Genomic DNA, 14,299 nt, shown 5'->3' with positions numbered 1-14,299 from the left:
TAATCTTAGCTGATATCTGCAAGGTGTTGTAGGAACTTTTCAGGCCAAATTACTTTAAAATCATGCATTAAGAAGAGTGTGATGATTGTTAACACAAAATGCATGTGACTTGATCTGTTTGAAACCTTGCAGTGTTCCCCTTGATTAGAGATGAGGCATAAGTGTTTTCTCTTATAAATGAGTGTGGGACACACATAGTGAATTAATTTAAATGGATGCTGAAAGATGGTGAAGACATAAAGAAACCTTAAGGTTTTGATTTAGGAGGTTGCTCTTAATCTGGTTAGGTAGTAGGCAGCCACTGAAGGTTTTTGAGTGAGGGGGATGATATTCTTGGAGTGTGCTTTAGTGACAAAGAAAGTGAAAAGAAGGAAAGAAAGCTGAACGGCTTGGTGAAAGTCTTTAGGACCAGGTAATAGATCAAATGTGGAGACTAAAGAAGGAGGAATTAAAGATGACTCAGCTGTTGAGCACAGGAGAATGATACACCCTGAAAGAACAGGGAAGCCAAAAGTCGTTGAAGAGAAATTAACTTGACCTTGGACATGTAGAGTTTGAGGATCAAATAACATGTGTGAAGCATATTCTCATGTGAAGCACTATTTTCATACAATAAAACAATAACAATACCATTAATTGCACTTGGCACAAGTATTTTAAGGGCTTTGCTGGCAGCCCAGTGGTAAAGGATCAGCCTGCCAATGCAGGAGATGCAAGCAACATGGGTTCGGTCCCTGGGTCAGGAAGATTCCCTGGAGAAAGAAATGGCAATCCACTTTTGCCTGGAAAATCCCATGGACTGAGAAGCTACAGTCCATGGGGTCACAAAAGAATCTGACACAACTTAGCGACAGACCACCACCAACAAAGTATTTTAAATGGGTCTCCCGCATAGAGGCTGACACTCGTTATCATGACACGATCTTTAAGTCCGGGGTGGGGTGGGGGTGGGGAAGAACCTCTGGGCCGAGGGAAATAGATCCTGGGCTTCCTCATCAGTTGGGGCAAAGGAGAGAAAGCATGAGGAAGTAGCAAAGGGCGCAGAAGTAATGTAACAGGAGGTTACTCCAAAAAGCACAGCGGTTTGGAGATGATGACTTTCCTGTGGACAAGCACTTGGATTTTCGAGTAGGACTGACTGAGTTCAAATTTAGATTCCATAATATAACTAGCAAGATTATCTTGGCAGCTTACCCTTTGGGTGCCTCTGTTTCCCCATGTGTGTAAATGGGGCAGTTAAAAGTATCTGCTCTTAGGGTTGGTGTGAGAATTAAGTAAGACCATGCTTGAAAGCACTGAGAACAATGCCTGGAATACAGCAGAAATTCAAAAGCTATTAATGGTGCCAGAGGCTATAGAGGACTCCAGGCTAATGGGGAGAAGACAAAGACCATTCTTTTCTTTTGGCAAAGGGGAGGTAAGGAATGACATTTTGGAGGAAACTTTTCTTAGAGTGGTGGTAGGAGAGGACAACGTTTGTGTTTAGAATGTTAAATTTCAGCTACAGTGTCGAGTAACAGTAATAGCGACAACAGTGGGAAAAAGAACATTTAATGTTTTCAAAGTTGCCTTCTGATGGGATTTGTTATAGGAGAATTGTTTTCAGAATTTCTCATGCACATGAATTGAGACTGATAAAAAAATATGTAAAAGTAGATATTCAACATTTATAACACTATGTAGTATGTTTGCTTTCTCTCAGGAAAAAAAAAAAATTAACAGTATAATGTGCCAAAGAAAAAGAAATGCAAGAAGGTAAAATGGTTGTCTGAGGAGGCCTTACAAATAGCTGAGAAGAGAAGAGAAACAAAAGGCAAGAGAGAAAGGGAAAGACATACCCAACTGAATGCAGAGTTCTAGAGAAGAGCAAAGAGAGAAAAGAAAGCCTTCTTATGTAAACAATTCAAAGAAATGGGAATAGAATAGAATGGGAAATAGAATGGGAAAGACTAGAGATCTCTTTAAGGAAACTGGAGATATCAAGGAACATTTCATGCAAGGATGGACACAATAAAAGGACAGAAATGGTAAGGACCGGATTGAAGCAGAAGAGATGAAGAAAAGTGGCAACAACACACAGAAGAAATAGACAAAAAAGGTCTTAATGACCTGGATAACCATGATGGTGTGATCACTCACCTAGAGCCAGACATCCTGGAGTGTGAAGTCGAGCGGACCTTTAGGAAGCATTACTACGGACAGGGCTAGTAGAGGTGATGGAATTCCAGCTGAGCTATTTCAAATCCTAAAAGATGATGCTGTTAAAGCGCTGTACTATATGCCAGGAAATTTGGAATATTCAGCAATGGGCACAGGACTGGATAAGGTCAGTTTTCATTCCAATCCCCAAGAAGGACAGTGCCAAAGAATGCTTAAATTATTGTAAAATTGCACTCATTTTGCATGCTAGTAAGGCAATATTCATGGCAAATAGATGGGGAAACAGTGGCTGACTTTATTTTTTGGGGCTCCAAAATCACTGCAGATGGTGACTGCAGCCATGAAATTAAAAGATGCTTACTCCTTGGAAGAAAAGTTATGATCAACCTAGACAGCATATTAAAAAGCAGAGACATTACTTAGCCGACTAAGGTCCGTCTAGTCTAGGCTATGGTTTTTCCAGTGATCATGTATGAACGTGAAGAAAGCTGAGCGCCCAAGAATTGATGCTTTTGAAGTGTGGTGTTGGAGAAGACTCTTGAGAGTCCCTTGGACTGCATGGAGATCCAACCAGTTCATTCTGAAGGAGATCAGTCCTGGGTGTTCATTGGAAGGACTGATGCTAAAGCTGAAATTCCAATACTTTGGCCACCTGATGAGAAGAGCTGACTCATTTGAAAAGACCCTGATGCTGGGAAAGATTGAAGGCATGAGGAGAGGGAATGACAGAGGATGAGATGGTTGGATGGCATCACTGACTCTATGGACATGGGTTTGGGTGAACTCTGGGAGTTGATGATGGACAGAGAGGCCTGGCGTGCTGCGGTTCATGGGGTCGCAAAGAGTTGAATATGACTGAGCAACTGAACTGAAGACAATACTCAAAATCCTTCAAGCTAGGCTTCAGCAGTACATGAACTGAGAACTTCCAGATGTACAAGCTGGATTTAGAAATGCAGAGGAGCCAGAGATCAAATTGCCAGCATTCACTGGATCATAGAAAGAGCAAAGGAATTCCAGAAAGACATCTACTTCTGCTTTACTGACTATGCTACTGCCTCTGACTGTGTGGATCACAGCGAACTGTGGAAAATTCTTAAAGATATGGGAATACCAGACCACATTACCTGCCTCCTGGAAACCTGTATGCAGATCAAGAAGCAACAGTTAGAACCAGACATGGAACTGATTCAAAATTGGGAAAGAAGTTCTTCAAGACTGTATGTTGTCTGCTTATTTAACTTCTATGCAAAGTCCATCATGCAAAATGCTGAACTGGATGAATCACAGGCTAGAACCAAGATTGCCATGAGAAATAACAACCTCTGATATGTAGATGACACCACTCTAATGGCAGAAAGTAAAGAGGAACTAAAGAGCCTCTTAATGAGGGTGAAAGAGGAGAGTGAAAAAGCTGGCTTGAAACTCAGCATTCAAAAAACTAGGATCATGGCATCCAGTCGGATCACTTTGTCGCAAATAAATGGGAAAAAAGTGGAAACTGTGGCAGAGTTTCTTTTCTTGGGTTCCAAAATCACTGTGGATGGTGACTGCAGTCACAAAGTTAAAAGATGTTTGCTTCTCGGAAGGAAAGCTATGACACACCTAGACAGTGTTTTATTATTTTTTTTTAATCTCAGTTTATTTATTTATTTTTTACTTTACAATATTGTATTGGTTTTGCCATGCATTGACATGAATCTGCCATGGGTGTGCATGTGTTCCCCATCCTGAACCCCCCTCCAACCTCCCTCCCCATACCATCTCTCTGGGTCATCCCAGTGCACCAGCCCAAGCACCTGTATCATGCATCGAACCTGGACTGGTGATTTGTTTCACATGTAATAATTTACATGATTCAACAATGTTTTAAAAGGCAGAGATATCTCTTTGCCACAAAGGTCCATATAGTCAAAGCTATGGTTTTTCCAGTAGTCATGTATGGATATGAGAGTTGGACCATAAAGAAGGCTGAGTGCTGAAGAATTGATGCTTTTGAACTGAGGTGTTGAAGACTCCTGAGAGTCCCTTGGACTGCAAAGAGATTAAACCAATCAATACTAAAGGAAATCAACCCTGAATATTCATTCGAAGGACTGATTACAGAATCTACAATACTTTGGCCACCTGATGCAAAGAGCTAACTCATTTAAAAAGACCCCGATGCTAGCCAAGACTGAAGGCAGGAGAAAGGGGCAAGAGAGGATGAGATGGTTTGATGGCATCATTGACACAGTGAACATGAGTTTGAGCAAACTCAGGGAGATAATGAAGGACAGGGAAACCTGGTGCTGCAGTCCATGGGGTTGCAAATAGTTGAACACAGGTTAGGGACTGAACAACAACAATGTGCCAAAAGAAAATAATCTAATTATCTTGTTCATTGCTGAATAGCATATTATCATACCTGGGAACTGTATTGGTGAATATTTAAAAATGTATTCTTAATACACAGTTTCTAAAACACTGTGTACTCTGAGATTAGAATACTTTCCCTAGAACGTATACTAGGTATAGACAAGTGATTTAATTGAATTTTTTTTAACAGATACTTTTTTTAGGGGGGGACTTAGTCTTTAAATTCTAGTTGGCTCTATGTCAGTATCAAAATTTGGTTTCTTGGTGTATGGACGTTTACTATTTATAGATTTCAAGACTTGCTTCATTTAGCAAATGTAAAATTAGAAAAATAACACAATCACACTTTTAGTAAATACCAAAAACTAGTTATATTACAATTCAATAAACCACTATAAACAATTTGGAATATTTCTTTCAGACTTTTTAACATATATTTCTTTTTATATAGTTTATATATATTTACATATATATGTATATATCCCATATATGCAATGTTGGCCCTGCTCTTTAATATAAAATTATGAATACGTTTTAGTTGCTTATATAAGTTGCCTGGTCCCTGGTGGCTCAGTGATAAAGAATCCTGCAATGCAGGTGATGAGGGTTTGATCCCTGGATCAGGAAGATGCCCTGGAGAAGGAGATGTAATCCACTCCAGTATTCTTGCCTGGAGAATCCCATGGACAGAGGAGCCTGGTGGGCTACAGTCCACGGGGTTGCAAAGAGTCGGACATGACTTAGCAGCTAAATAACAATATTGTCACCAAAACCATTGCTTTAATTATTGTATAACAATTTATCAAGTGTATATACTATGATTAACTACATTATTCTCCTCTAGCTGAACATTAGTTTTTATTTCCATTTTTACTATTAAAAATTGTAGTATTTAACATATTTAAGGATGCAGCTTTTTCATATTTAATATTTTTCCTTTTTCTTAGAAGTTGAACTGTGGATCAAAAAAGCACATGCATTTACATAGCATTTAGTATATGCTGCCATATCATTCCCCAAGGCATACACACTTGTGTGTGTGTAGGGGTGGGTGGGTGTGTATAACTTGATTAATAGAAAAAGATGCCTTGGTTTAGTTTGTAATTCTGATTGCTTGTGAGTTTCAAGCCTTTCGTAATTGTGTGCCTCTAAGGTTATTTGCTTGTTCAATGCTTTTGTGTTGTTGGTCTCATTTCTAGGAAAGTGATTTTTTTTATTAAAGTTGATTTAAGGCAAATAGTTACAATAAAATTAGGTTGTTTATGGCTTTCTAATATTCCTTATATCCAACCACCAAAATACAGATTGCAATCTAGAGCTATGCTTTTTACATGTAACCAAATAGTTACAATAAAATTAGGTTGTTTATGGCTTTCTAATATTCCTTATATCCAACCACCAAACAGATTACAATCTAGAGCTATGCTTTTTACATGTAACCACAATATCAATGAGCTTTACCAGGTCTAAATAACATTTGTACTGAATCAGAATAAACCACCTGAAATCCTTCCCTCAAAAAAAGCTTCAGAGGTCCTTGGAAAGAAAGATATTTATGAAGCAAAGTGTGATATAATATATGAGTGGCTCAAACAACTTTTGGAAAACACTGGGACAATTTAAAAGCTTTTCTTAAAAGTAATCAGGTTTTGACAGACTAATGAAAATCTAAATGCCTTGGCATCTCGTGCTACAAAGTCAGTTATCTCTTCCTTCTATGTAAACTGTACCTTTTCCCCATCAAAAATACAGAGAGGGATAAATGGTGAATCTGGGGGATGGAAAATGACAAATGAGTGGGCTCTGTATTCTAGTGTTTGCTCCCTGTTGCCTTTGACTCATTTATTATGTTCCTCTTGCCTTGGTGTGTTAATCAGTCTGCAAAGAGCAGAAATCAATTCTAGCAGAAGAGCAGGACAAGGGAGAAAGGAGATTTCTTGGCGGTTTAGGGGGATATCTCATGGACTCCAAGAGGGGATGGGACTAGACCTCAGTGAGAGACTCAGGCTCAGGGCTCTTTGGGAAGACCTCCTCTTCCCCAGTTCCAATCTCAGCTTCTCTCTCAGTGCCACCTTTTTTCTTTTCCTTATGGTCCTTCAGTCATGGATACAAAATTCCTAGGAGAGGAACTAGTTGGCTGGTTTTAGTAGACTGTCTTGCCCTAATTATGTGCCAGTTGATTATAGCTGTAAGGGTGAAGACTCCAGGGTACAGAGACAAGGCATTTTCTGCCCTGACTATCTGGGTGTCGAGTGAGTCAGTTGAAGCAGTTTCTAGAAAAGAGATGCAGGGCGAAAAATCAGTGTACCTGCTGTTCCTGCTCCCCTATTTTCCTTTCTGTCAGCTAACTGCAACCTGAACTTTGCACAAACTCTTGGTTTACTCTAACGTGTCTGTTCCTTGAATGGGCTATATGGTAGGACTTCTAACAATATACATGTGTGCTTATGACATGGAATCTTCTTTCCGTACATTTATCTCTGTTTATTAATATAAGAAATGTTTTATTAATGCCTATGTATCTATCTTGTGTGTGTATAGATAAAGAACTATTTATCTCCTCAATTGTGCCTGTGAGAAATGTCTCAAAAAAAAAAAAAATGTTCTTTCGTCAAATAAGTCCTAGAAGTAGATAGCTAAACAAAGATAGACAATTTCTTTATTGTATGACTTCTCAGAGTTTAATTAGTGTCCTGCATACCAATAGGAGAGAAAGAGAGAGAACATTAGTTTCCTAAATTTACTGAAATATACATATATATGTGTGTGTGTGTGTGTATAAGATTTGAGGAATGTATGTAAATACCTTGTATATTATCTAGAATGCAGTTTGTGAAATGCTGCTTAGTTTCTGAAATAAATATGGATTTTCCTTTAGAAAAGGGAGAGAAAAAAGAGTAGGTATTTTGTTAATATAAAAAGAGATGCTGATTTGTTAATATAAAAGCTGAAGGGGAGAGGGATCGGAGGAAATGTGTACCTTCGGGAAAGAGTCAACCAGAGGGAACAGCTGAGTTCCAGTCCTTAACGTTTTCCATTGACTTGTAAAGACCTCAGGTGAACTGTGACCTTCCTCCAGCATAAAACATTAGATGAGAACATTGGTTTCTGGACACCAAGTGTATTTTTCATTCTGTTTGTAATGACTTATGAGACATTGTGCCGTGAAATGTAAACCCTCTTTGAAATATGTTTCTGTGTAAGTTAAGGTCCAAATATTGTTCAGAAGCAACAGTAGTTTTATCTACTCTTTCAGTTGAATTGGTTGTATCATTATAACTGGTAACTAGATCTTTTGACCTCCTCCTCTCTCTCTCTTTCTGCATTCTTCAGTTCAGTTTAGTCACTCAGTCGTGTCCGACCCCATGAATCGCAGCACGCCAGGCCTCCCTGTCCATCACCAACTCCCAGAGTTCACTCAGACTCACGTCCATCGAGTCAGTGATGCCATCCAGCCATCTCATCCTCTGTCGTCCCCTTCTCCTCCTGCTCTCATTCCCTCCCAGCATCAGAGTCTTTTTCCAATGAGTCAACTCTTCACATGAGGTGGCCAAAGTACTGGAGTTTCAGCTTTAGCATCATTCCTTCCAAAGAAATCCCAGAATGGACTGGTTGGATCTCCTTGCAGTCCAAGGGACTCTCAAGAGTCTTCTCCAACACCACAGTTCAAAAGCATCAATTCTTCGGTGCTCAGCTTTCTTCACAGTCCAACTCTCACATCCATACATGACCACTGGAAAAACCATAGCCTTGACTAGACGGACCTTAGTCAGCAAAGTAATGTCTCTGCTTTTGCATATGCTATCTAGGTTGGTCATAACTTCTCTTCCAAGGAGTAAGTGTCTTTTAATTTCATGGCTGCAGTCACCATCTGCAGTGATTTTGGAGCCCCCCAAAAATAAAGTCTGACACTGTTTCCACTGTTTCCCCATCTATTTCCCATGAAGTGATGGGACCAGATGCCATGATCTTCGTTTTCCGAATGTTGAGCTTTAAGCCAACTTTTTCACTCTCCTCTTTCACTTTCATCAAGAGGCCTTTTAGCTCCTCTTCACTTTCTGCCATAAGGGTGGTGTCATCTGCATATCTGAGGTTATTGATATTTCTCCTGGCAATCTTGATTCCAGCTTGTGTTTCTTCCAGTCCAGCGTTTCTCATGATGTACTCTGCATATAAGTTAAATAGGCAGGGTGACCATATACAGCCTTAACGTACTCCTTTTCCTATTTGTGTTCCTATCTGTGTTCTTACCTGTGTCAAATTCTTTCCTTTCACATCAAAGGAAGGAGCGTTTTTTAGAGGCTACTCCTTTCACAATAACTTCCAGACAAAAATTGAAGCTACTGTTTGTAATTTTCTGTGAGGCCAGCTAACAATGGATATATAGGACTTTTAGGAGTATTTATCATACCTTAAAAGTTAGTCTAACTTCACATACAATCATTTCTTCAACCACTGTTTATAGTGTACTTATTATGGGCCTGGCTTTGTTCTAGGCACTGGGGCTACATGGAGCAATGAACAAGGTCGATGAAACCCTACCCTCACGGAACTTCTGCGCGCGTGTGTGGATAGACTTGAGTAGAAGTTAACAAGCAAGCGGACAACATTGCATCAAATAGCTGAGTGCTAAGAAGGAACACAAAGCAGGATAAAAGATAAAAAAGTGACTAAAGGTGCTATTTGGGATAGGATGACAGGGAAGGTCTCTTTATTTAGTTAACATCTAAGCAGAGACCAGGACTAAGAGAAGGAGTCAGTCACAAGGCTAGGTAAAGGAAGAGAGTTCCAGGCATCTGGGAAACAAGTGCAAAGGTCCTGAGGTGGACACTGCCAAGTGTCTCCCAGGAGCAAGAAGAGGCCACAGTGCCAAGAGCCAGGTGACCAAAGGAAAGAGACGTGGGAATTAGGGCATGTGTGTGTGTCTTGGGGGTAGGGTCTGATCATGAAGAACACTGTAGGCCATAGGAATCATTTATTTTATTCTAAGTGTGATAAGACATACATAATAACTGTAAAACATCCAAGAAAAATATCATATACATTCTTTTATTACCCTTTCTTCCTTCGATCACTGTAGCCAAAAATTTCTTACACAAAAGGGAGAAGAAACACATGTACCATCTGGCAAGCACACTGGGATTAGGGCCACCAGGAAACGGCAGCACTGTAGTGTGAGAGCCGCAGTGAACGGGGGCCTTCCCAAACGCACAGGCATAGCTGCGCTTGGAGTTCAGTTTGTTGTCCATAAATATCGCTGTTAATACAATCCATTAACTTGGTGACGGGGTGAAGAGGGGCAAATTGCACCAGGTTGGAACTGCCTAACGATGAGTCAGAACTGCTCTGTTCCTACCTGCACACCTGCAGTGAATGGAGAGCTGTCTGTAGGCACAGAGAGGGCTTGCTGGCACAAGCTGGGAAAGAGCATAAGTCAAGTGACACTCAAGACTTACTGGTGTCAGGAGCAGAGAGGACTTCTTCTGTACTCTCAGAAATCCTCCTAAGATGTACAATAAGTCCCCTACATAATTCAGTGAATTAAGGGTCCACTGTTATACTTAATTCTATTTCATGAAATCACCTTAGAAAACATATTTTCCCTGTACTTATCATCATGAAAGCAGCAGTACTAATAATTTATTGAACACTCTGTGCCATGTGTCATGATTAGCAAGTCCATAATCTTCCAAGGCTCAGTTTCTTCAATTATAAAATAGAGCCAATACCATGTTGTATTAGAATGTAAAGGGCCCAGCAAAGAACTTGGCATTCAGAAAGCACTTGAGAAATGCAGTAGACCTTGGGAAACAGTAAATAGGAACTGAGCCTCCTAGAATTATCACTTGAAGATTGGTTGAACTTGAGGGTAGTTTTTATATACTGCTTGTATTAAAGTTGGCTTAAAGCTCAACATTCAGAAAATGAAGATCATGGCATCTGGTCCCATCACTTCATGGGAAATAGTTGGGGAAACGGTGGAAACAGTGTCAGACTTTATTTTTTTGGGCTCCAAAATCACTGCAGATGGTGATTGCAGCCATGAAATTAAAAGACGCTTACTCCTTGGAAGAAAAGTTACGACCAACCTAGACAGCATATTCAAAAGCAGAGACATTACTTAGCCAACTAAGGTCCGTCTAGTCAAGGCTATGGTTTTTCCAGTGGTCATGTATGGATGCAAGAGTTGGACTATGAAGAAAGCTGAGTGCCGAAGAATTGATGCTTTTGAACTGTGGTGTTGGAGAAGACTCTTGAGAGTCCCTTGGACTGCAAGGAGATCCAACCAGTCCATTCTGAAGGAGATCAGCCCTGGGATTTCTTTGGAAGGAATGATGGTGAAACTGAAACTCCAGTATTTTGGCCACCTCATGTGAAGAGCTGACTCATTGGAAAAGACCCTGATGCTGGGAGGGATTGGGGGCAGGAGGAGAAGGGGACGACAGAGGATGAGATGGCTGGATGGCATCACAGACTCGATGGACATGAGTCTGGGTGAACTCCGGGAGTTGGTGATGGACAGAGAGGCCTGGCATGCTGCGATTCATGGGTTCACAAAGAGTTGGACATGACTGACTGAACTGAACTGAACTGAACTGTATTTGAAAAGTTGAAATTTAGCTATAAAATGTGTACAATTCCTCATTCATGCTTCCAACTAAACATTCATTTCTATCCTCCTCATTCCAATAGTCCTGCCCAGTTATAGGAAGACAGAGAAACTTAAGATTTGCTAAATACCTACCATGGACGAGGAGTTTTACATTATCATCTCATTTGATCATTTGATTCTCATAACATTGTAAAGTAAGCATTATTATCCTCATCCAAGAGTGGAGAAAGCAAAGCTCCTGAAAAACTAAGAATTAAGAATTTACCAACGGATAAAGTGCCAGAGATGGATTTCAACCTAGATCTGCTTGAATCCCAAACCTGAATTCCTTCCAGGACCTTGAGTAGTCTCCTGAGAACACATTACCATTAGCAACTACTCAGTGTTATACTAGGAGAATCCTCTGTAAACAAAACATGGGGGTGTGGAGCCAGGGGGTTGACCCTTCTGGCCTAGTCTCTGAATCTCACTGGATTCTGTGAATAATTAGTGTCTTAGAAATGAGGCCAGTTTTGCTGTTGATGATTGAGTATAAATCTGTTCTTGGGCAACACTGAAGAAAGATACTTCTAGCCTGTTTTTTTAAAATTAGTTCCCCTTCCTGGCAATCTGGTCCAGAACCCTGCAGTCCTTACAGATGTCCTCATTCTGTGCCTCAATCCCCTTCAGGAGGGAGCCACCGCCACTCCTTAACAGCCCAACCCAGACATGAAGATGATCTTCAGTCCTGCTGTAGACATCTCGTGTATAGAATAAATAGCTCTAGTTCTTTTAAATTTATCATAAGACCTATTTTCTTAGCCTTTCAATAATTTTCATAACTTGTTTTTTTGGGACACTTTTCAAACTTCCCTTGCTTAAATTACTGATTTCAAAATTGGACATTTAATTCTAATGGAACTCTGAGAAAAATGAACTAAAGGACCTATCCCCTAGTCCAATAATGTCCATGCTTATGCTGAGCACTATTGAGTTTTTTTCCCTCAAGCAGAGGAATGCCAACTTTGGAAGAAAGCGTTGAAGTAGGAAATCAGGGATTTTTAACAGCATTTCATAGAGTTACAGATACTGCTAAGGTAATGGTCAACACCTCTACTTACCACTTTTAATTCTAAGAAGGAACATAAAAATGAGTGATTTTTTAATTTATTTTTTTACTAGCATCAAGAACTTACAAGGATGTCAAACAAATGAATCAATTAAATGAACCTTACTACTATTTCTGGCCCATGAAGAGCAAAATCCTTAGTTAATAAAACAATTTGAGAGGGACCCACAAGAAATAAGCAAATAAGCTAAGATAAAGACTGTATAGCACAAGTTTTTTTTTAAGTTTTTTAAAAAGTACCTAGATCTGGGTTTTTTAATTTTGAGGGAGTTAAAAGGGAATACTTGGAATAAAGGAATAAGCTGCTTATTTACAAAATACCTACATATATTTAGCCACAGGGAAATATGCTTACAGTTTGATATTTGAAGGTTTAGTATTTGATTGGGTTAATTGCTTTGAGGTTATTATCGTCATTTCATTAACATTTTCTTTCAGCTTATGGATTAGAAGATCTTTCAAAATTCTTACATGTGATGTTTTTGTTGCATCTTTGATCTATATTTTTTTCCTTTGAAAATATATTTTCAGTTTCTTGAAGCCAGTGAAAAATAAAATGCAATTTACAGAAATATGTTATCTACCAAATTGATCATAATAAGCAGACAGATCTGGCTATAGACCCTATCTCCCACACTGACCAGCACTGTGACCTTGAGAAGATGATTAAAACTCTCTGTGCCTTCAGTTTTTTTGTGAGCATGAATTTATGTGAAGTTCTTAGTATAGGCTTGGAACATCTAACATCTCAAAAATAATATTCTTGTATTTGTTCAGTTAGTTAGTTTGAATTCTAATCCTTCAAAATATTAGTCATCTCACTATTTTAACAATTTTGTAAGAACATGAAATGTCAAATTAACAACCCTTTGAAATACAGTTGAAATATTGCTTTTTACAAAATTGAACTATTTTCTTGCTTTTTTTCTGACTATATCTGAAAAATATTATTTCTTTAAGAACCATCATTAACTTGTGACATTTCCTCTCTTAGGACATTGATGTGTGCTTTATGTCTGTATATGCTTTTTGCCAACCAGCATGTCTTGATTTTCATCTATAACATAATCATCCCCTAATCCCCTAATCATATGTAGGGGTTCTCTGGTAGCTCAGCTGGTAAAGAATCCACCTGCAACGCAGGAGATCCTGGTTCAATTCCTGGGTCAGGAAGATCCCCTGGAGAAGGGAATGGCTACCACTCCAGTATTCTGGCCTGGAGAATTCCACCGACAGAGGAGCCTGGCGGCCTACAGTCCATGGCCTCACAAGGAGTCAGACATGACTGAGCAATTTCCACTTTTTCGATCATATGTGCACCTCTTCTTTGCCTGTGGTTCCAGGATAGTTGTTTGTTAAATAAGAACTTCTATTCTCCTGATTTTATATACCCATAGAATATAATTTTTTTCTCTCATAGAATTTTTTCTCTGACAATTTTCCTAAGCCAATTGAACACTTAGGAAACATTGGTATTAAGTTTCTGGCTGATAAAAATGTAGAAGTAGACAGTTAACACCAATTTTCCATTTTTCTCTACTAGTGGAAACAAAAATGATCAAACTGTATGGTAAACTGTTTCTTTGGTGGTCAACAGTGAACCAGGATTCCTGGTTCTGGATTTGGCCGTGAAACTGACCACACTGACACTGGACTCAAGTCAAGGAACCGTTTTTGGACAATGGGACATTAGCAAGTATAATGCAAGTGGAAGCTTGATAAGTGCTATTGTACTTGGGTTTGTCTTCTCGGAATCCTTGCTCTTGGAACCTAGCTGCCATGTTGTGAAAAAGCCCAAGAAGCCACAAGGACAGGCTTCAGGAGGAAAGGAATGAGGCTTCTGGCCGACAGCCCTAGTTGAGATCCCAGCTTACAGCCAGCACTAACTTGACAGCCTTGTGAGTGAGTCGTCTTGGAAGTGGACTATCCATCCCCAGTGGGGCTGCCCCAGCTGAGGCTGTATGGAGCAGAGACAAACTGTCCCGATGGATCCTGACCAAATTACAGAATTTGGGCAAATAAGTGATTGCTGTTAAGTTGCTATGTTTCTGGGAGGCTTA

General features: G+C 39.6%; 1 long non-coding RNA gene across 1 annotated transcript in view; it reads left to right on the top strand.

The window, feature by feature from the left end:
• Positions 1 to 14,299, top strand: part of LOC102187773 — a 109,962-nt gene that overhangs the window by 75,747 nt on the left and 19,916 nt on the right. The window lies entirely within an intron of this gene.

This window comes from Capra hircus, chromosome 10 (genome assembly GCF_001704415.2).
Source record: "Capra hircus breed San Clemente chromosome 10, ASM170441v1, whole genome shotgun sequence".
NCBI lineage: Eukaryota > Metazoa > Chordata > Mammalia > Artiodactyla > Bovidae > Capra > Capra hircus.
Note: the sequence above shows the minus strand (reverse complement) of the source record. Positions and strands in the feature narration are given on the sequence as shown.